The sequence below is a fragment of the Hippocampus bargibanti genome, linkage group LG02 (assembly GCF_051943395.1).
Source record: "Hippocampus bargibanti isolate YZ-2025 linkage group LG02, ASM5194339v1, whole genome shotgun sequence".
NCBI lineage: Eukaryota > Metazoa > Chordata > Actinopteri > Syngnathiformes > Syngnathidae > Hippocampus > Hippocampus bargibanti.
This window is the reverse complement of record NC_142735.1, coordinates 19,359,734-19,382,821: the sequence shown is the minus strand read 5'-3', so window position 1 is coordinate 19,382,821 and position 23,088 is coordinate 19,359,734. Positions and strand designations below refer to the sequence as shown.

Here is a 23,088-nt window from a genome sequence, read left to right as displayed (position 1 = left end):
TGATTTCATATCATTTCATTTCTCCTGCAATGTTTTCATTCACTTCAGATTCTCCCAAGGTGTCCAATTACTTAAAATACTTATTTTCAACACCTCTCATACTTTAAAAATTACCGCACATCCATTTTATTCTTGCTGAGGTTTTGTAGGGTCGTAGAGCCTATCCCAGCTGTCTACGAGCAGAAGGCTGGGGACACCCTGAACTGGTTGACAGCCAATCGCAGGGCACACGGAGACCAACAACCATTCATGCTCAGTGAACATGAATGGTCAGGGACAATTTAGTGTTCCATTGACCTGCCATGCATGTTTTTGGAATGTGGGAGGAAACCGGAGTACCCGGAGAAAACCCACATGGCACAGGGGGACCATGCAAACCTCACCCAGGAAGGCTGTTGCACTGTGATCCTTGCACTATGAGGTCAACATGCGTCGGGTGCTCTTCACTTCAGCACTTTATTGACCCGCATTCCACCCAGAACTGGTCACCAATGTAAATGTAAATTTCTCCACTGCGAGACTAATAAAGGCAAATCCAATCCAATCAGTTTTCAGAGTTGGAACGTGCACCGAAACACTTAAATTGTAATTCTCGTTACTGTCCTCAAGGTGACAGTGGTTCACCATTACGCAGGATGTCAAAGAAGCACATTTGACAATCGCTCGATTGCTCCTTAGTGCAGACATCTCCATCACGTCATTGGACAAACGCTCACATTTGACTTCATACCTTGAAACCATTTTCATCTGTTTTGCTTTTTTCCCCCCATCTTTCTTTCTTTCACCACCCCAACTTGAACAAACTACTGAAGCGATGAAGGAAATGCTTGCGCTTCAACTGTTTTTCTTTCCACACGTCCTCACGGTGACTTTCGAAGGCCTTCAACTGTTGTTTCGGAGAGGCAACGTGTTGAAATAAGTCGTTCCTTAAGCGCAGTGAATGAATTGTTTTCTGGGCTCGATTTGACGTGTAGCACACGTGCGCACATAGTACGCTCTCACGCCAGGCCTCGCGCCAAAAAGTAAATGTTCCGCCATCAAGACGCGGCCTATTGGGAATTTTATACACTTGAAACGGCCTTCATGTCAAAACCGCTTACAGGTGTGCTAATGGATGTGCTAATCCCTGGCATGTTTAGAAAAACGTACGTTTATCTGTCCATTTGACTGCATGGCAAGCAGTGTTGAAGAATGTTTTGAATATCCTTCCAACTCAACTTTAGGAGCTTGTGCTAAAAAAAGCGTGCATTGAAAATTTTAAGGCAACACATTTCGATAACGTTTCAGAGTTGGGCAATTCAAATAAAAGTTTTGCTGGACTTCTGCTCAAAATCCAAAATATCAATTTTTTTGGAAAAGGCCTATTAAAACATCATAGATTTAAGGTCCATCAGAGGGTTTCTAAATAGTAGCAAGTGTGCCCTGGCTCCCACCTAATACAAAGTTGAATGTGCTTAACTCATTCACTGCCCAACGATGTGCAAAAATGTGTCCACTCCAGTGCCAGGGTTTTTGTCATTGTCACTCAAATTGCAATACCCACAGAATATTGAGTTTTAGGACTAAATAAACATTCAATTCAGTGTCACAAACCTTAGACTCTTTTCTTTCATTAGAAAAAAGAGTTAATTCCTAAATGATATGGGTCTGGAGTTATATGAGCTTGAAATGAGGGCGGCTGTCCAAAATACAATGCAATACATACATAGTTTTTTTTTGCGCTTTAACAACAGCTTAAGCCAGAACAAAGTGTTAACATGGAAAAAAAGGCAAATGCTGCCCTTGTGGAAGGGAAAAAACATTGCCAGACGTCAGGCCAGCGCTTTATCAGCACCCCAGCAAGATAAACCAAAACTCGAACAAATTTGGGAATGGCGCTCCACATCATATTTTTAACTCCCAAATAAATTCACGAATTGCATTGAATTAGTTAATTCTGAAAAAAAAAAAAACATTTGAGCTGATTTTATGTGCCAAAGTAAACAAACGTCAAATGCAGCATTTAAGACAATCAAAGTCTTCATTTGATTGTTCATCAAATAATTTTACAGTAAGCGGTCCAATGTCTTCACCACTTGTAATGTGGTTGATTATACAACTGAAGAATGATAAAATAGCTATCTTGGTCATTTTCACAGGATCAACAACATAATCTTTGTTAAAAACATAAATCTAGTTACCCATACACATTTTTGTCTTTGGTCGAAACCCAGAGAACAATGATACGGTAATCGGACAGTGTGAGATTTGGGATGGAAAAACAAGGGAATTCTTCTTGGGATTGAGATTTATGTTTTTCTTCCTTGCCGCTGAACATTTTCTTATCTGGCAGATATGAAAAGCAGCTGTGAACACATATATACACACACACACACACACACACACACACACACACACACACACACACACGCGTGTGTACCTACAGAACTGAGGACCGTGTCCTCTCACTGGCCATACTATTAGGTACACTCATGATGGAAAATGTATATTCATTGATGCATGGCAGTCCATTCTAACATCATGGTTTTGCATAATGTCACCGTTGGGCAAAGTCCTTTCAAGATAATTTTCCCAGAAGAAACAACAAAACATGAATTCGATTATTTTGTTCTTACTAGTCTTTTTGGACCGCTGTCCCTGAAAGGGTTAATAGCATTGCTGGGAAACCATTAAAATGTGACAAAGGTCATTCCTCAGAGTTATTTGTGATTAGTAATTTGCGATTAATACTAATTTGACACTGCATTCCGGTGTCTAAATCATGAGTGACGTGAAGTTTGACCCATCCAGTGTGAAAACACACACATACTCATACCAGGGCCAGGAGGAACCCAGCAGGGTGTTAACAAAGGAACACATTTCATACAATGCTCGTATTAATCGGAAGAACCACACATTCGGTCGGCTGCTGCTTTCTTCAACGTGTGACTCAGCGGTCGGGCCTCATTCTCCCCGAGAGAAAGGAATCAAAGGAAGCCATGCATGTTGACATAACAACACGGGTCCTTTGTAAGCATGTTTTTGTCTGTAACATCTGCACCGGTGCTTATTAATTCATGTTGAGCAAACGCCTACTGTGCGGTTAGCAACCCGTGGCTCTTTAGCGCCGCCCTAGTGGCTCCATTAAGGTTTTTCAAAAATGTTTGAAAATGGAAAGAGATAGGTGGAGGGAAATATATACAATGAGACCTCGGCTTACGAACACCTTACCTCACGAACTTTTCTGTTTACGAACGTCAAATTTATGAAAATTAAACCTTGGAATGCGCACTACTTTTCGCGATACACATCCACCACGGCACACAGAGGATTTGATTTGCCTTCAAGAGGACAAGCAGACGCAGGCTATTCAGGAGTTGGTGTGTAAGCCTTTATTGAACAGCGGCTATGAGAATCACCATCATCATGTTGTTTGTACTTTTAAGGCTTACTTAGTTGAAAATTATATTTTATGGAAACCTGGGAACGGATTATTCTCATTTGAATGGTTTCCTATGGGAAAACATTTTTTGGGATACACTCTTTGCGCCTTACACACTCTGTCTGGGAACCAATTAAGTTCGTAAACCAAGATCTCACTGTATTTGGTTTTATTATGCTTTGTGTTGGATGATAAACACGACACAAATACACAGTTGTCCAATACAGTAAAAATGTGGAGAATAAATATAAAATTTCAACATTTCTGCCACCAAACAATTGTGTCATGGTCTGTGACACACGTTTCCATTGGCACGCTGGGATGTTAAAAAAAGGCGTTGTTCAAGAACAGCATTTCACTGGTCAAGAATGAGACCATAGCGGGCTAAAAGGAGCATTTTTTTTAAATTGTGTGCAATATGGTTGAACATTTTGAACCCTACCCTAGTTCCGACTGCAGAAACCTAATCCCCAAACACAGACTTGATTGCATCACCCCCAAAAGCGTAATTCCAAACCCTAACACGAACCTAAACTCCTACTTTTACCCGAACTTGAATCATCCAAACACCCAACCCCTAACAACAATGCCAAAGCATAACTCCTAACCCCTAACCCAAATCCTTAACCCCAACCCGAATCCAAAGCCCTAACCCCCAACCTTAACCCTTAACGCCTAACCTGGTAACCCTAACACTAAATGATGTGAATAACCCTGACCACAAAACCCCTAAATGAAACGATCGACGCTAACTCTAGACCTAACCCCCATAACTTAAACACCCAACCGTAACCCATAAATTTAACCCTATACATCAACCCTAACCCTGAACACTAACCCCTGTCACCATAACCCCGTAACCCTAACACATATCACCTAAGCATAAACTCCTACCCTAACCCTAAACCGAACCCTTACAATAACATCCCTAAATGTAACCTTAAACCCTAATTCTAACACCGAGCCCCCCACGCCTAAAACACACAACCTTAACCACTAACATTAACCCCTAACTGTTACCCTAACCTTAACCCTAACCCCTAAAACCAACCTAACCCAACCCTAACCATAACCCTGAACCCTAACCTTTAACCCCAAACTATAATGCTAACCATTAGCCCTCACCCTTACCCCCAAAGTCCCTAACCTTAACCTGAAACTGAACCCCCTGCCACCCAACCCCTAACCCCCCAAACAGTGTCCCAATCCCTTTAACACTAACCTCCGAGCCTAACCCAAACCTTAACTCTAATCCCTAATCTTAACCCCTGACCCTATTTCTAAACCCAGACTCTTAACCTTAACCTTAACCCTAACCCACACGTCTAACCCTAACCCCTTAACCAGAACACCCGAACAAAATCCCTAACTCGTAACCCTAACACTGGACGCACCGCATTATAAAACGCAATCTACGATTCATCCACTCCATGGAGATAGGCTTAAGGAAATGCCAACAAAGCCATTAGATGTCAGTAAAACATATTTAATAGAGCCGCGACACAGTTCACTTAACCAACAGCAAGTTATATCCTTGAACTCTCTGCTCTACGGTATTTCCCTGTTAAATTTCATAACCGATTGCCTGAAGTTTGAACTCTGGGCTGTAAGCAAGTCTCGAGCAATGCGCCATGTTGGGGGCAAATATTACCATAATGAGCATGCACAAGACACATTGGATTTTAAGGCCCGCTGCGAGCTTTGAAGACCATTGAAGGCTTTGAGGTACATCTTTTACTGAGGAAAATATGGTACGAAAGCAAAAAATTCAAATCTTAGTCTTTGAGCCTCCAGGCTCAAATTTACATTTACAGCGATAGTTAAAGAAAAACAAACGACTCACTTGTGATTCAAAACACAAATCGTTCCCTCACCGATGGGTCTTGGTGAAAAGACAACATTTTTATCAGGGAAAAAAAGCTGTATTCTTTGCAAGAACAAAGACGTATGTGGTCGGGAGTTCGTTGAAAATGTCTTCTTGTCTGTCCTGAGTGTGGTGATGATGGTTGATTTGGATCCCAGCCTTCGTCTAACTTAACTTCATATGAAAAGAAAAAAAATTATAGCACAGGACACATGCTGAAGTGATTAGATAGCATGAGTGAAGCCAGAATATGACATCGTGCAGGCCAGAAAGTAAAAGCTTGTTGATGTCCCTAGAATCCCATGAAAAGTCTTTGCTATGGAGATCACCACAATGACCTTTTGTGTATTTGTTAGTGCGAGTCCACAACAAGATAATGTTTGGCATGCTTTCTCCATAGGCAGCTGCTTTATCATTCCTGCGTGTCTTTTTCCATCACAGCAGTAAGAAGCCGTTATAAATTGGCCCTGATCTACAATAAAATGAGGAATGTATTGTGAAATCGCCCAGCATAGAAATGCCGCAGCCCAAGTTCAGAATCAGAATCAGAATCATCTTTCATCACTTTGCTGCTGTCAAATGTAAATTCTCCACTGTGAGACTAATAAAGGCATATCCAATCCAATCCAATCCAATTGCCAAGTATGTAGAACACACAAGGAATTTGTTTCCGGTCGAACACGCTGCACTAGTGTCATCAGCAAAAAAAATTGCAAAGAGGCACTATACAATTCCATTTGGGCTACTGTTCAAAGAGTTAATGGCTTGGGGGAAGGAGCTGTTTAAATGTCTCAAGTTCCACACGCTTCGATGTTGGAGAGTGATCAATATGATATTGTATCGGAAATAGGGCTTTGCCTCGCAGCCGCTCTTCCTTAAGACGTTTTACATAACGCTTCCGGTTTTCAAGTGAGTCAAGACTGGACTTGACTTGGGTCACCCTGGGAGCTTTATGCTTCAAACATTTGACCTCCTTATGACTTGCACAGATGTGACTTCCTTCCAACTCTGATGTGAACCGTTGCGTCAGGGTTCCCAAAAGGCTGCCGATCATTCCGCGCGCGTTCGGCAAACGTTGAGGCCTCTGGCGATGAGTGACATTCAGGTGTTTTTTTTTTTTCTCTTTCCTGTATGTTTACGCCCCGACACCTGCTCACATCATTAAAGTGGGGAAAACCATGCCGGAAGAATGAAGGCGCGTGTTCACGTTGTGTGTGATTATTGCTCAGTGACACCACATTATGATTCGGTCGAGGCTCATTCCCTCTTTATACGTTGCAGACTCCTTACGCAGCGCTGATTTGGTCAGAGGTGGCGTAAAATACTCACGCTTTGTACTTGAAGAAATAATTATGGAAAACGAGACTGGTGACGACACACCCGTTTCTTTCATTTAGTAGCATGACACTCACAATGTGAGCCAGAGGGCACTGTGACTTTTGTTTCAGCAGGACAATATTGCGGCGACTTAATGAACGTCATTCATATTCCATTCATGCAATTTTAATAAGACTTTTCTTAATTCAGTCACTGGCATTTGTGAATTTATTCTGGAATTGAAAATATGACGCAGAGCACCATTCCTGAATTTGCTCGGGTTTTGGTTTGTCTTGTTTGTGTGCCAATAAAGCGCTGGCCATGGCCTCTGGAAATGTTTTTTCTTTTTCACAATGGGGTAGCATTTCCCTTTTTCCATGTTAGCGCTTTATTCCAGCTTCAGCTGTAGTTAAAGCGCTATATAAACCAATATGTACGTACAGTATTACATTGTATTTTGGACACCTGCCCCCATTTTAAGCTCAGATAACTCCAGACCCATATAATTTAGGGATTAACTTCCTTTTTTCTGATGAAAGAAGAGAGTCTAAGGTTTCTTACGCTGCATTGAATGTTTATGTAGTCCTAAAACTCAATATTCCGTGAGTCCTGGAATTTGACTCACATTGACAAAAAGTGGGCACTGGAGTGGACACATTTTTGCACGTCCGGCAGTGAATGCGTTAAGATGACTGGAGGCGCAACATGAACATTTTTGCCTCAGGCTCCTCTCCTTTATGTAGAAGAAAAAAGACTGTAAAATGTAAAAGTACAAACAAAAATCACATGACACGTTTTTGCTGTTTCCATTCATTTCAATGCGTGACATCTTGGAAGGTTCCCCAGTATTCAAGTCAAATCCAGATTCCTGAAAAATCCATTTGATTACATACGGTATGAAAATATTTGATCTTGGTTACTTGCCACCGTCATCCTTTCATCCCCACTGGCAGCGATCGGACGCGTGTTGCAGTGTGTATGTTGTTAATTAAGAGTTTCGAAGGCTTCACAGTCCAGCCAGCGCTCGTCGGCTGCCGGCTGCCAGTTGGAGTCGGCCAGGGCTGTCATTCCACTCTGTGAGGGAGCAGGTGGAGGTCAGCGCGGGATCGCGGGGGTTCACGGCCCTCTTTGCCACTTCGGCCCGTTGCTATTGCGGATCTTATCCCGGCTAATAAGACGTCTTGACGGGGGGATACCAAGAGCGCGGCGGGCGGATTAAAATACGCGGCTTCACCTTCGCAATCCAACGCGTGTGGAGCAACATTTTCTCAGTGCTTACTTAACCGGAAGAGATTTGCATGTTTTAGTCAGCAACACAGCTGCTGATTGTTTTACAACATAGGCTGCCTTCAGAAATTAATGAGGTATTTGTATTGCGTCTCTGAACTCACTCTCTCAGAATGGTGTTAGGGCGGCGTAATGAAATTCTGAACTTGCCCTGTATTGACAGACGTTTAGAATTATTGAGTATGTTTTATTTTTTTAATAGCCAGCCAACTTTAATGAATTAGCCGATCAGATTTTAATGTTGTCCCCAGAAGGCCAACATACTGGCCCTGTTGGACATTGGCATTTTTCCCATCATATGGTTTGTCAGCCCAAGGGTTATCGCAGCCAACTTCAACGAGCAAAACACGCCTGTAGAAATCTGCAAACATTCATAAAGGTCATAATTAGCAGCTGTGCTGAGTAGGACATGCCTTGTTTTAATGTACGCGCGTGTGCGTGCCTTTTGCTCCCCTCGCCTCGCATGCGCAGCTCAAGCGCTGAGAGCAGCAACAAGAAAGGTCAGGAGGAGTCCAGCGCTGCCTCACTCATCTGTCGCTCCCTCTACACACGTTCGGACGGCCCGTTTCCGCGTTCTGTTGCCAACTCAACTGAACAGATATCGTTTTGAACAGTTTGAACTATTCCCAACCGGTTAAGGCCACGGTTGGGTGTTTGTTGTATGTGTCCGGAAATGTATATAGGGACCATTAAAATGAATCTACTAAACTAATGACTCAACCAATTAAAGCTCTGGTGTGCTTGCAACATATCGAGACATAAATCTGACCCCCCCAAAACTTTCCCCCAAGCATTTTTACACCAAGTATAACCAAATAAATCCCACTTCATAACCAAGATAAACTAAGGCAACATTCTGGATTGCTTAAAGATGGTTTTCCAAAAAGAACATTTGGCGTGATTGTGAACCAGTGAGTGCAACATTAAACAGTTTTAAAACATCATGATTATTTGGACACTTTCAGTGCATTGAAAAACTATATAAATTTTATATAAAAGTTTCAGACAAACACTAATATTAAGTGCAAATGCATAATATCTAACTCATTCACTACCAGACGTGCAAAAATGTGTCCACTCGGGTGCTAGGATTTTTGTCATTGTCACATGAATTCCAGGACCCACAGAATATTGAGTTTTAGGACTACATAAACATTAAATACATAATTAGAAACCTTAGACTTCTCTTCTTTCATCAAAGAGTTAATTCCTAAATAATATGGGTTTGGAGTTAGATGAGCTTGAAATGAGGGTGGCTGTCCAAAATACAATGCAATACATACATATTGGTTCATATAGCGCTCCAACACAGCTGAAGCTGGAACAAAGCACTAACATGGAAAAAAGGGAAATCCTGTCTCCTTGTGGAAAAATAAAAGCATTGCCAGAGGCCGTGGCCAGCGTTTTTATCAGCACCCAAACGTGAAAAAACAAAACCCGAACAAATTCGGGAATGGTGCTCTATGTCATACAGTAAAGTCTCGTTATATCGATATCGGATATATCGATAGTCCCGGTTATATCGATACTATTTCTATGCACGCACGGAGAAAATTACATGCAAACAGGGTCGGATATATCGATAGTCCCGGTTATATCGATATTTTTTTCGGACTCCCTTGAATATCGATATAACGAGACTTTACTGTATTTTCATAACTTATTCTGTTCAACACCTGGCTTCCTGCTGATTTTACCATCCCACTTCTAACACGCTGAAGAGCGATGAACTAGGAACAAATGATCACTTTTAACCCATCAGCTAGAGTGTCAGTGCCACTCACATCATATTTTGAGAATCAAAGTTGTATTTGTATTATTACAGGAATAAATTAATTGATGTATATTTTACATGAACAAATACATGTATTTTGTTTTATTTTATTTATTTATTTTATATTCCGGCTTTTTTCTGGGGGGGGGGTCATCTTTTCTCAAATGAGCCGCGTACAATATGAACAAAATGCATTTTTTTTCCGTTTTATTTTTTAAACTATGACTTTCTATTCGGCGGCCCGGTAGTCGAGTGGTTAGCACACCGGCTTTACAGTGCAGAGGTCGCCGGTTCGCGTCCCGGTCCGGCCTCCCTGTGTGGAGTTTGCATGTTCTCCCTGGACCTGCGTGGGTTTTCTCCGGGTCCTCCGGTTTCCTCCCACACTCCAAAAACATGCATGGCAGGCAGATTGACCACTCCAAATTGTCCCTAGGTGTGAGTGTGAGAGTGACTGTTGTATGTCTTTGTGTGCCCTGCGATTGGCTGGCAACCAATTCGGGGTGTCCTCCGCCTCGTGCCCGAAGTCAGCCGAGATAGGCTCCAGCAACCCCCGCGACCCTAGTGAGGAATAAGCGGTACGGAAAATGAGATGAGGTGAGATGAGACTTTCTATTCTGTTCATTCAGACAATCTTTTTTTGGGCTAAAAAATAATGTTATATTCCTTTGAAGAAAAGTATTTATCGCTTCATTTGTCTCGCAAGCAAGTGACTTATCCAGCTTCTCGCTAGCGAGCTATCGATTCAACTCGCTAGCTAGCCAGCTAGTTAGCTAGCTAGATCAAAAGCTCTCAGTTTTGACAATGTTTGTTGATTTCCATTATCATTCTCCCTTGTGATTATTCTGCCCTGTTGAAAAAGCCACTTGTGTTTTTGCGCAAGCTTTTCATCCTGTTGCGTTCCCATAACTTCACCCCCAAGCCCTTAATTGTCCCAAATGTTTGTGCCTTGGCTTGTCAAAAGGCTTGTAATGCTAGCGGACGTGTCGTAATAGTGGCGTAGACCCAGGTTCAAATCTTTGCTCCATTTGTCCTTGCTATGTTTGTTGTGGGTGAACGAGAGCCAGCGACTTGGCCCATTCCACACTTGATGGGCTGACAAGCCTTCAACACGCACACGAACAAGCACAGGGCTTTCAACAGGACCGCCGCATAAAGCTGTTTTGAGTTTTTATTCCTTAAAACACAAGTTAAGTCCATGTTTAACTCATTCGCTGCCAGACGTGCAAAAATGTGTCCATTCCAGTGCCAGGGTTTTTGTCATTGTCACTCATGTTGCAGGACCCCCAGAATATTGAGTTTTGGGATTACATAAACATTCAATACAGCATTAGAAACCTTAGACTCTCTTCTTTCATCAGAAAAAAAGTTGTATGGATCTGGCGTTATCTGCGCTTGAAATAGCGGCGGCTGTACAAAATACAACTCAAATGTTGATTTATATACTGTAGTGCTTAACAGCTGAAGCTGGAACAAAGTGCTAACATGGAAAAAGGGAAATTCTGCCCCCTTGTGGTAGGGAAAATCATTGCCAGAGGTCTGGCCAGTGTGTTATCAGCACCCGAGCGACAAAAATCAAAACTTTTACACATTCGGGAATGGCGCTCTGTCATATTTTCAGTGAATGAGTTAAGCTCTTTCATCACTTGGATGACAATTCACCCCACAAATAACAACTTATTAGTCACATACGTGTTTCTACGAGTGCCAAGTTTGACCAACTTATATGCAGTTAAGTAAATCTTTCGAGTAAACTACTGCATTACACCAGTAACACTCAAGCCACACATCGAGGATTGTAACACATACCCTCTTGCATATGAAACAAACATGCTAGCCGCTAGGCAGAAGTTTCCGTCTTGTAGGATCGTTTTTCATCTCCCTTCACGGTGGCTGTTGTATATTTTGGATTTCTTGACATGCATTCGATAAGCTTATGAGACCCTTTTAAATCAAATCAAGACGCGGTCTGAGTCTCGATGATGACTTTCTAAAAAAAAAAAGAAAATGTGAGGCCACCTCTCTCGCTCGTCTGCGCCAATTGACTGATTGATCCCGCATGGATGAAATATCAGCTGGAAGCAACAAGCTCCCATGGATGGGACAAGTTGGAATCTAGTCCAAAGTGTCATTGCGCCATCTTCCAGGAAGGCGTGTTGAACTCCAGCTGCAGATTTATTTATTATTATTACTGTTCTTCTTGTTCTTATTTGGTGCAAAAATAGGCGGCGCAGTTTACAGTGAGTTACGTTCAGGATTTGCCGATCTGAAATTCAACTGGATATAGACAACTGCAATTGGTGATTTTTTTTTTAAATTGTAGGTTTACCCCTCCTACATGCTGTAAACATACAAGTGTTTTTTTAACACAAATTTTAAAATATTCCTTAGCCTTGGTTTTCTCTCTCCCTCTGCCTCACCCTCCCTGTCTGTCAAGAAATTGAATCTATCATTTATAAATGAAATGTATTATTATTATTATAACATCACTTTGAGGAAATGAAAACTCACGATTTTCAGATAGTTTGTCTCACATTGTTTTTTTGTCACTACCTAGTTGAATTTTTTAGTAAAACTCAATCACGACCAATGTTCCCTCTCAGCTGCGCACGTGTGCAATTGCAAACTGCTTGCACATACTCAGCGCACAAGAACATTTATGCAGCGCACAACATAAAATAAAACAGAAACACATTACTTAATATCTAATTTTAGAACTGATATAATCTGGTTAATTAGACCAATTATATATACATGGATATATATGCAATGTAACTCAATGAGTGACAGGTGTCCAGCCAATAATGCCGTAGAGTTCACGTTCGCTACGCAGCCAATCGGAGCAAAACAGTGCGAATGTGCCCTGCCCATACTCACCGTTCAGGTTACAGGCCACAGCGTACACATCTGATGTTGCTCACAGTGGTCCTCGGTGTGCTCAGGGAGCTTGTGTGTCTGCTCAGACACATGAAAAATTAGAGGGAACATTGATCACGACACAACCAAATCGGCTTTGTTGTTATAGTCATTTTAAACCTTCAAACATTAACACACAGTTCAGTAGCAACACATTAATACAGAGCACTATCCGTTCTGTGAAAACAGTTCATATTCTTGCAGCGTCGTAGGGGACACATTGTTCCTTTTTTTTCTTTGCTCTTAATTATCCTACATGTCTTTTAATCATGCTCAGTTCTGCCCGGCATGTTGTGGCACAAGCGTGGGACTTTCCTGTGTCTTGAACAAACCCATTAAAAAAAGTTTGGATAACATCAGAGGATGTTGCAAAAGATGAACTGCGATACTCAAGAGAGTTGAGGAGCACAAAAACAAAAATGTGTTCGTATGGCCAACTAATGCCAGTCACAACATCAAGTTGGCTAATTTTTGCATTTGTCTTGTGACTAAGCATGATTATGACTTCCTTGACTCAACTTAAGACTTGACGGTGTTGATTCCACTTGACTTGCAGGATGTTCGCCAGGCTATCTTAATTGTTTTTGCCAAGATGTCCCGATGACTTGTACATCTGCGACTTCTTTCCACCGCTGACTCCCTGGATGCTTTTGTGAAGGTGCGGACTCCAAAGGTTGTTGACTCACGTGCGAAGAGTCCAACGTGTGGACGGCAAAAGTTTGCGGGATCCAAACCTCAGCAAATTCCCGGTGATGGAAAGAATGCAGGGAGAGAGACGCCTCTTGGTTTTGTTTTTGACTGCCTGTCCGTTGAGCTCAGCTCCTCTTTCACTTCTCTGGAAATTTGTGTGGATTTAAAGTGATTTGAGGGGGGGGGGGGGGGGGGGGGGGGGGGGGGGGGGGGTTGCAACTGAATTGAAAGAGCGTGTGGAAGTGTTTTATTTTGACTTGGACGGAGAGCAGACCTTGTTTGTCTGAGGTGCTTCTTCGTAAACATTGTCACAAACATGTTGGACCGCCAAAAATTTGACCAATGCAAAACAAATGCTTGAACTACAAAATACTTCAACAGACAGCTTTGAAATACTGCTAGCGACAAACGTATGTATTGGTAGCAGTAGCCGTTGAGGCTGCAGGTCCACTTGCTCTGTTCGGATTTAATGCATTCCAGACTCACCTCCCCTTTCAGTTTGAATACATCCACACTTATTTGAACCCATTTTAAAGTATTCCTTTGCACCTGTTCTTGCTCACTCACAGTCAAGAAATAGGAGAATGGCATATAACATCATTTGAATGAAGCCAGGGATTGCTCCAGGGTTTTTTTTTCTTTCCGGGAAAAAAACAGGACTACAAAGACTAATAATGGGGTCAGAGAAAATAACGTATACATGGATTTCAGGTTATCAAATGTGAGCGGTCGCTGATGTTGTAGTGAGACGGTGTGAATGGTTGTTTGTGTCTATACGTGCCCTGTGACTAACTGGCAACCAGTTCAGGGAGTCATATACCTTCTGGCGAAGGTCAGCTATGACAGGATGCAGGATCCTCCACAAACCCCACAACGCTGTTCATGATAAGTGGTGTTCAAAATGGATGGATGGGTTGGTTGAAGATGGATGGATGGATATTAAATACAATGATGGAAGTGCCCTAACTGGAGGTACAAGAAATCTGACGGGCTTGGCCAAGTTTAGCATAATATCTGCTCAATTCAAAGAACTCACCTCCACTTCTCCAAGTGTGCTTGCTTCATGTTCTTAATACCTGCCAAGGTCAAAGTTGGCTGTAAACACACACACACACACACACACACACACACACACACACACACACACACACACACACACACACACACACACACACACACACACACACACACACACACACAAAAGCGAATGAGTCATCATTCATTTAAAAACTAAAAATGTACAACCAAACAAAATCATTCCAAATGTCCATTAGCTTCATGCTCACATTTAATGTGAATTGCCATTGACAGGCTAATGGAAATTATCATAAACAATGCTGTGATTATGACACTGGAAACAACTGCTACTTTAATACAAAGACCTGAAACTCCTACAACAGAGTATACAATGAAAGGCGATTTAACATTGTAGGTTAAAACGGCAATATGTTTACACCAACCATATAGCATGAAAGTTTGCTAGCTCACTGCTAACATATGATGTGAAACACCATTGACAGTCGAGGACAACAGAAAAAAAACATTTTTTTTTTTAAACTCGACAATGTAGATAAAAGCTAGATAAAAAGTAAAAAGCAATCTGGTGCCAGTTCAATCTTATTAGAATTACAAAGAGTCATCCAATAAAATTACATTTCCAATGTCAACATCACGCTAAAGATAATTGTCTCATCGAGATGAATCATTGCTTTATTTTTTTTAAACACAGCTTATTTTCTTTTGCCGTTTGGTCGCAAGACAAACGGAACTTGCGCTCTCCAAATGACATCATGAGCACAAAGCGTTCGTTCCCAAGGCTGCAAAATGAAAGGAAGCGCAGGGCCAGGAAGTCAGCGCTTTTGATTAACACTGTCACTGCAAAGCCAGCTGTATACACACCCACACATACACACACACACACGCACACAGCTCAGATAGCACAGTGGCTGTTATCAAGTGTTCCCTGTTGCCTGGCAACCACGTTGAGCCTGTGGGTGGGTTTCCCTTTTGAAAGTTCTGCGACAAAGTAGTTTCGGATAACATTCCGCAACATTCCATGCTGCACTCAGGTGCCCCCCTCAACTCGTATTGTGTGTGTGTGTGTGTGCGCGTGTGTGTATGCTTAGTTACAAGGAGGGGACTCATCTTTCTCTAGGTGACACAGTGAAGTAATCAATACCTAAACTTGAACAAAAGCTATGAAAAACAACATCCCATCCTCTTTCATCTAGAACTGCCTCATGTCACAGAGGGTACAACAAGTGCTGAAGAATGACTGACTCTCCGTGTCTTTGTGTTGTCATGTAATTTATTTAGGGTTTATTTTTTTTACTTCAAGATGGCGCTGCGAGAGTGGCTGCCTTTCCAGCAGCTCCTGTATGTTGTTTTTCTACTTCTTGCTTTCCTTTCATAACTTTGCTGCTGTAAAATGTAAATGTTTCTACTGCGAGATGAATAAAGGTACATCCAATCCCATCCAATAATAATAATAATAATAATAATAATAATAACAACATTAATAAAAGTGAACTTCCCCGGCTATACCACAGTGTCTTTCCCACACGTTGATTTTTTAATAAATCCTAGGAATTTAGAGTTGAATAAAGGCCAGAAATGCAGATACATGTAAATACTTGGTTTGTTAAATGTTTCATCACTTTAAATATTCATTGTCTGAGTCACTGTAGCTTTATGAGTCACTACCTTTAACTGTCAAATGGAAGTGACAAACATCTTGAAGTGAAAGCAACTGGTCTCTTTAAGGGAGGACTGTATGGGAGCGTGTAAGAATCAAGACAAGAGCATGGAAAATCCTACTGTACCCTCCGCACCCTGCCCATCACCTTTTCCAGCAACTCCCCTCAGGCAGGCGCTACCAATCCATGCACACCAAATCCAACAAACAGCTTCTTTCCCCTTGCCATTAACTCTCTAAACAGTAACCCAAATATAACTGTATCGTGCCTCTTTGCAATCTGTGGAACAGCAAGCAGTTCTAATCATTGGAGCTCCAGCTCTGTACTTGCACATTGTCTCATAGTCGTTTCTGAGAGGTTCGTGAAGGAATTTGATTTGATTAGGTTAGCGTGTATTAGTGTCTCCATAAATATTTGTCTGTCTCTTTTTATGACGATACGAGTACAGCGTGTTCTACCGGAGATAAATTCTTTGTGTGTTCTACATACTTGGCCAATAAAGTTGATGCTAATTCTGTTAGCGAGAGCCTCATCTTTACATTTCTTCAAAACGATGTTATACGAGTCTCACATTTCTTGGCAGCAAGCGACTGAGAACAGGTGCTAAAAATTACTTTGAAAAAAATACATTTCCATAAATCGTAATCGTAATCGTAAAATGTTCCCCTCCGCTCAAAACAAGGCTTTCGGCGTCTCCTGAATGTCAGGGCATGTTTGCACTCGCCGGTTGTGAGCGAGAAGCGAAATGAGGATGTTCACTGCGAGTTTGCAAATATTTGCACGTGTTTGCCCAGCGCTTTACAACAGAATTGTGTTCTCAATGCTTTTGTGCTTCCTCCATGGAAACAAAGACGCTTGAACCAACAGCACCATCAACCACGTTTTTCACGTCAGGCAGAAGACCAAATAATAGCAAAAGCATTTTCATCACACACATGCTTTTGTTCCATCTTCCCAGCCAACGTGAGACCTTGACTGTCTCCGGAAGCACTTCAGAGCAGACACAAAACATGCAAGCCACCAATTTTCACACTTAGATCTTTGTATCCAATGTTTTTGGAGGTCAATGTTCTTGGAAATTGGGGTGGGGGGAATCAAACCTTTACAGCATACCGCTGCAGGATTTTGATTTGGGTCTGAGTGCTTTCACAAGCACTCAACTGCAATCACAAGCACAGATCTAATATTGATTGGTTCCATGTAATATCATTAATTCATTGCCAATGCTGTCCAAGCGGAGTTCAGCCTTCCAAGATTGGCAGAATATGATCTGTTATATTAAGGTCTTCAAACTCATTTTTGAAATTTTGGTTCAGACTTTAAACAGCATCGTGGAATTTTACAAGTTTGATTCGCTTTCATGGGCCGAATACAATAAAGTGGAGGGCCCAGATTTGCGTTATATGATGCCATCCAATATGACCCAATCCGGGGTTGACCAATAAAATAAAGGTCATTGTCAGGATCTGCTAATTGGGCTTCAAGGTCTCCTGGGAGATACTCATCAACTTCTCAATTCTTCAGCTCGGATTTTCATTCTTCTTTTCCTCCACTTGACTTTGACCTTTTTGGAGCCCCAAAGAAATCACATTCAGTGTGGACACTGAGGGCAGGATGGGGATTGTGACCTTTAGTCCCCCCTGCCTACGGGGACTAAAAGTGCTATGTCCTCTCTTGTAGAGGTGCGTTGTTCAAATAAGCTGAAGAAAAGATTGATGATCAGTATTATTAGCATGACGAGATGACCCCCCGAATTTCATTTTGCCTAGTCTTGGGCTCTCTTACAGATCGTGACAAAACAAGTGTCCACCAACCAGTCGTCCTGCAGGTTCTAGAGGTGTAAACAGGGGTTATGAGGTCGAATGCGTAAGGGGGTGTTGCAAGGGTGCGTGCCTTTGCCTTCATTGGATTTTCAAAACGAGAAGCAGGACCTTGAAATCAATCCCTGTCTCTGAGGAGCACCCGCAAGGCAAGGGGCCAAGCTGGCAGAGTAATTACTGGAAGCAGATACCTTTTCTTTCTCCTTATGCTTTGCTGAAAGCACGTGAAGACACAAAATGTCTTTCAAACGCACTTATTTTTGATGGTTACGTCTTTATTTAATCTCTTCCTTCCGGAAATATGTCGATGAACAAACATGTCAGTGCGCATTGACTTGTCCTCTCAAAGATTCTTTTTTTTTTCCAGTTGATCTTGCCAATCAGTCAAGTCGGTGCAGAGACACATCGTTGCAGTTATGGTGCAGTTCCAAATTCAGCCACCTTGTCTGAAACGTAATGACACACACGCTGCTACGGTCCTTAATAGATTTCCACGCAGAGTTTGCATTCCTTGCTGCTGTTTTTGTTAGTTTTTTTCTGCCATTTTTTGTTCCTCAGAGTGTGTGCAGCCTGACTGGAATTACATCATGAAATTGCGGTGGAATACCCACAAGGCCCCGCAGGAGGACCGGGGACTGGAGGCGTCACGCTTCTTCATCAGCTGAGGGTGAGTGGTGCCCCCTCCTTCCCACCACTTCAACCCCTGTACTCTTATTTGTCCACCATGACACAAAACATATGCTGGCAAATATGGAAAAACAAAAATCCCTTTTGCGGACACGGGAATGAATGACTGTGATGACTAGGCTGAAAACAGGAGAGCACGTGCAACCATCCGCATCCACACTTACATCAAGGAACAATTTAGAGCAGATGTTCCTAAACTAAAGCCCGTGGGCTGAATGTGGCCCACCTCTGCATTTTGCTTGGCCTCCTTAGCAACAACAGAAATGCATTTGTTTTGGGTATTTTCCCCCACTCAATTCTGGCCAGCAATCCATTCCACGCTACTACAGTCTGTGCTCTGTCCGAAACTCCTTCGTAATTAAAAAAAAAAAAAAAAAAAAAAAAAAAAGAAAAAAAAACAAATATAAAAACGAAATATATTCAAATAAAAACAATATATATATATATATATATATATATATATATATATATATATATATATATATATAATATGAATATAATAGCAACATAAAATACAAATAAAAAATACAAAAAATGAAACAAGAAATTATAAAAATGAAATACAAAAATAAACAAAATAAAATACAAGAAACAATGAAAAAAAGTAACAAAATTCAAAATAAAATGAAATAAAAAATAAAATAAAAATATATATAAAATGAAAGATATAAAGTAAATAAATAAAATACAAAAAAATATAAAATAAAAAATAAGACAAAAGAAAGAAAAAAAATACAAACAAATGAAATGAAATAGAAATGAAATACAGATAAACATTAAAATAAATATGTCCTAGATGCACCCCTGTCAAATAAAATCATGGACAAATGGGGAAAAGGTTCTGTCATAGAAAAAAAAATATTGATTATTATTAATTTCATGCTCCTGTCAGGCGTTTATTTTTATTTACTGGTGCGCAAGTCAAAGCATCGAAGGTGCAACATTGGGCACGTTCCACATGGGTACACGCAGGCATGCAAGGTGGGCCGGACGCATGAAGACTTGCCGGGCATGCTGCGAGAGCCCTAATCCCCCACCCCATCCTCGCAGCCCCCGTAACACTTTCTCTCAGCAAAGTAAGATTTCTGAACGGGATCGCAAGCTATTTCGCTCACACGCTTTAATCTGATAATTGGCTTCACGGTCAAACAAGCCATGTGAAACTTCAAACAGCTCAGGAGGTTTCTGCCCGATCGCCCTTAAAAGAGCATCAAACAGCTGCAGCTAGCTCATTCCGTATGCTAAAGCTGGTGTTGTGACCAGAACATCTGACTCCAGTCCTAAAGGCTTTACACTGGCTTCCCATCAGCTGTGGAATAAATCTTAAAATGATGTGGTTGAGCTATAAATAGCAGAATGGTTTAAATCCCGAGTAAGGGTAAGTCAGCCCTGTTGTGGGTTTTTAATGATATTCCCCTGAGTAATGGCACTGCAGACGCTGTGTGTCTCATTTTGTTGGATCAGACGGCAGGATTGTATACAATGGACCATAGTATTTCTGGCTCTTGGGCTACCCTGTTGACTTGGGCTCACTGGTGTCTTATCTAAAGCCAACTGTCTGAAATTTGAGTTCTGAAAATGGGCCGGCTATAAGGTATTGTCGATAATAAAAAATAAGTTGTTTTCAGTTTAAGCAGCTCGCTAAAGTTGATTATCTAATTTGATCTTGATGACTATTCATGCACTTTTTTTGTGGATTCAGCCAGTCCTCCCTCAACTGCATCCAGTTGGTCCAAAATTCTGCTTGTTCATCTCCTTCCTGTAGCTCATTGGATGAAGCACATAGCTTCACATTTTGGATCCAGAGACCTCTTACAGAATAATAGTAATATATATTATGATTATGATGATGATGATGATTATTATTATCAATAAGAATACATTTTATTTTGATTTTTATCACACTCTGACACTTTACAAGAGCTTAAAATGCACAATAAAATGTACACCAGAAGACATTTTTTTCTCTCAAATACCACCGTTTCACCTTGACACCATCCTAAATTCATGCCATGAACTTGTTAAATGTCAATGGAAGAAAACATTTCCTACGATTGAGAAAATCAACATATCGATACCAAATTCATTTATATTATGAGAACAATGTTATCATTACAAGAAAAAAATGCATATCTGGAAAGAATTCAATTAAATTCACCTTTTTAAGTCTCACAATTGATAAATTTCCACTTGCCAGCAGCAAAGTTCTTATGTTTTTCCTAAAAAAAAAAGTTGAACATAATTATATTAACCATTTCATGTGCCGAACTTGATAACTCGATGAAAAGGTTTCGTCAGCCATGATCTGTACTTCTTTGAAGGTGTCGGACGTTTCGCTTCTCATCCAAGAAACTTTGTCAGCAAACTAAAGTCTTACTGGTAGTTTCAAACCTCATCTGTACTTCTTTGAAGGTGTCAGACGGTTCGCTTCTCATCCCAGTAAGACTGACGAAGTTTCTTAGATGAGAGGCGAAACGTCCGACACCTTCAAAGAACTACAAATGACGGCTGAAGAAACCTTTTCATTGATGGACCACTCCTGTACGACTGAGAGCTTACACAGACCCAACTTGATAACATATTTCCTCCATTGTTGTCAAAGTTGTCATTCAGAGTTAAAGGACAACCGACGCTTGCGGACAAGTTGTGTCCATAATTTGTAAAATAACTTCAAATGACTTCTACTGAGCGTATTTTACAAAGAGTCCACCGCATATTGCGATATTTTACATTTTAAGACTCGCGCTGAATATTCAGAAAGTCTTGTTTTGGAGTTGATGACGATCCCCACGTGACGTCACGTTTGGAACGCCCCTGACCGAGAAAGCGGCACACAATGCATTTTGCGGTACTTTGTTTGGTCTGAAAACTTCGTGTTGGTCCGTGTTGATGGCGAAATTAGAAGGAAAACACATAAATAACGCCATGGTGAATGGTTGTGTGTTGCACCAAGACTACTATTTGAAACTAGTTGACACAAATTCCCAGCAGACAAATCAGCCCATTTCCAATTGAGCTTGGGCGCCATCTTCTGCATTTTCTGGGTGCTAAATTGCTATCATTGACGGCTCAAATTGATATGGGAGGACTCCTTTAATCGATTGCAAACATGTATGCTTTCCTCTTCAGAACTATTTGAATCATATTCATAACTGGATGAATAACAAGAAAGCATCTTCTCTGAATCTGAAGCCATGGTTTTGATTCTCGAGCAATGCAAGACGTCTTGGCGTGACGTCATGAACTGGGGGCAGGACTTTCTGAAACTGGACATTTCCGGTTTCATTTTGAAGTCGTTTTTGGACACTTGAAGTCATTTTTATTGGTGTTCTTCATTTGACTAAAAATATCAGCCTGCGTGTTTTGGGTATTTTAGATGGTATAATACGTTTTTCTGATGTCAGTTAGGAAACAAAAAAATGGTGTCGGTTGTCCTTTAAAGTTTAACAAGACAATCACAATTCAACAAGTGAATTTTCAAACCCTTTTCCTTAAAAATCACATAATTTCTCTTTAAAAACGTACAAGTATTCTTATAATTATTCATCTGGAGGTATTCAACTGACCCAAAGCTAAGGTCAGAGGTTTTTTTATGGTGGCAACATCTATTTCGTAGGTATATGCACTTAAAATATGAAGGACACTGAAGCAACCATTCACTTTGAGAAACAGAGGTTCAAGTCACCAAGGCAGCGATTCAAAAGACACAAAAGAGCCAATGTGTTCGACTACACGGCCACACATTTCACACATTTGTCAAGTCACTGACACGCGATGGTCATTATTTCAACGGATATGGATTTCAAGCCATTTTCACGTAATGGTGAGCCGCACCATTTTTCTAAAATCACCTCATCGGCGTGGAATCCCGCACATTCGATATACTGAGCTACCAGTAATGAGAGGAAGGAATCACCCTCCAGAAAGTCAAACAAGCTGACGTTTAGTTTCCGTGGAGTCGCTCGAACAAGGGCCGTTTTTTGATGAACGGGGGGCCGTTTTTTATTAACTTGACAGCTGTTGCTTTTGAAAGGTGAACGCGTCGCAGTGTTTCCTTACTTTCTGTGATGAATCATTCTGGAAAGTGTGAGCGAGGACTCGCAGACAAATCCTGTCTGACAGACGGCCGCAGACCTCGGAGATGTGTTGAACTTTTTTTCTGTTTCATTTCATTCACCTGCTTGCCAGTGACCCATTAGGCAGACAACAGCTGTAAATAATTATTCAAACCAACGACGCATTTAAGTCCAGTCGGTTTTCTTTCTATATTGCTAGTTGACCACCAGAGTTGTATATACAGTATGTGGGAATGTTTTCATAATATCAACTGATATTTCTTAAAGTATAATGCAAATTTCCCCATTGTGGGACAATTAAAGGCTTTCTGATTCTGATGAAAATGCAAATACGTGTAACAATTAGATTATTTCATAATTAATGAGAGTTGTGCATCGTGTAAAAAACAATGGAATTCAAAAATAAAAATGGTGGTCATTTCACTTTTACTGCCTTCTCACAGTTTTATTTTTTTGCCCCTTGAGTTCATGTTTTCGTCATGTTGGTGTTTCGTCACGACCGAAGGACGTTTGCTTTCAGTATAGTTTTACATTGACTTAATT

At 41.1% G+C, this 23,088-nt stretch overlaps 1 long non-coding RNA gene across 1 annotated transcript; it reads right to left on the bottom strand.

Annotated features, from left to right (window-relative positions):
* Positions 1 to 9,814: 9,814 nt before the first annotated feature.
* Positions 9,815 to 22,697, bottom strand: LOC148901820 (uncharacterized). Its single transcript, XR_016117937.1, has 4 exons — positions 22,529 to 22,697; positions 14,303 to 14,361; positions 12,538 to 12,615; positions 9,815 to 10,221 (listed from the first exon to the last, which is right to left on the bottom strand). It is a non-coding gene; the product is annotated as an uncharacterized LOC148901820 (long non-coding RNA).
* Between the last annotated feature and the right edge of the window lie 391 nt (positions 22,698 to 23,088).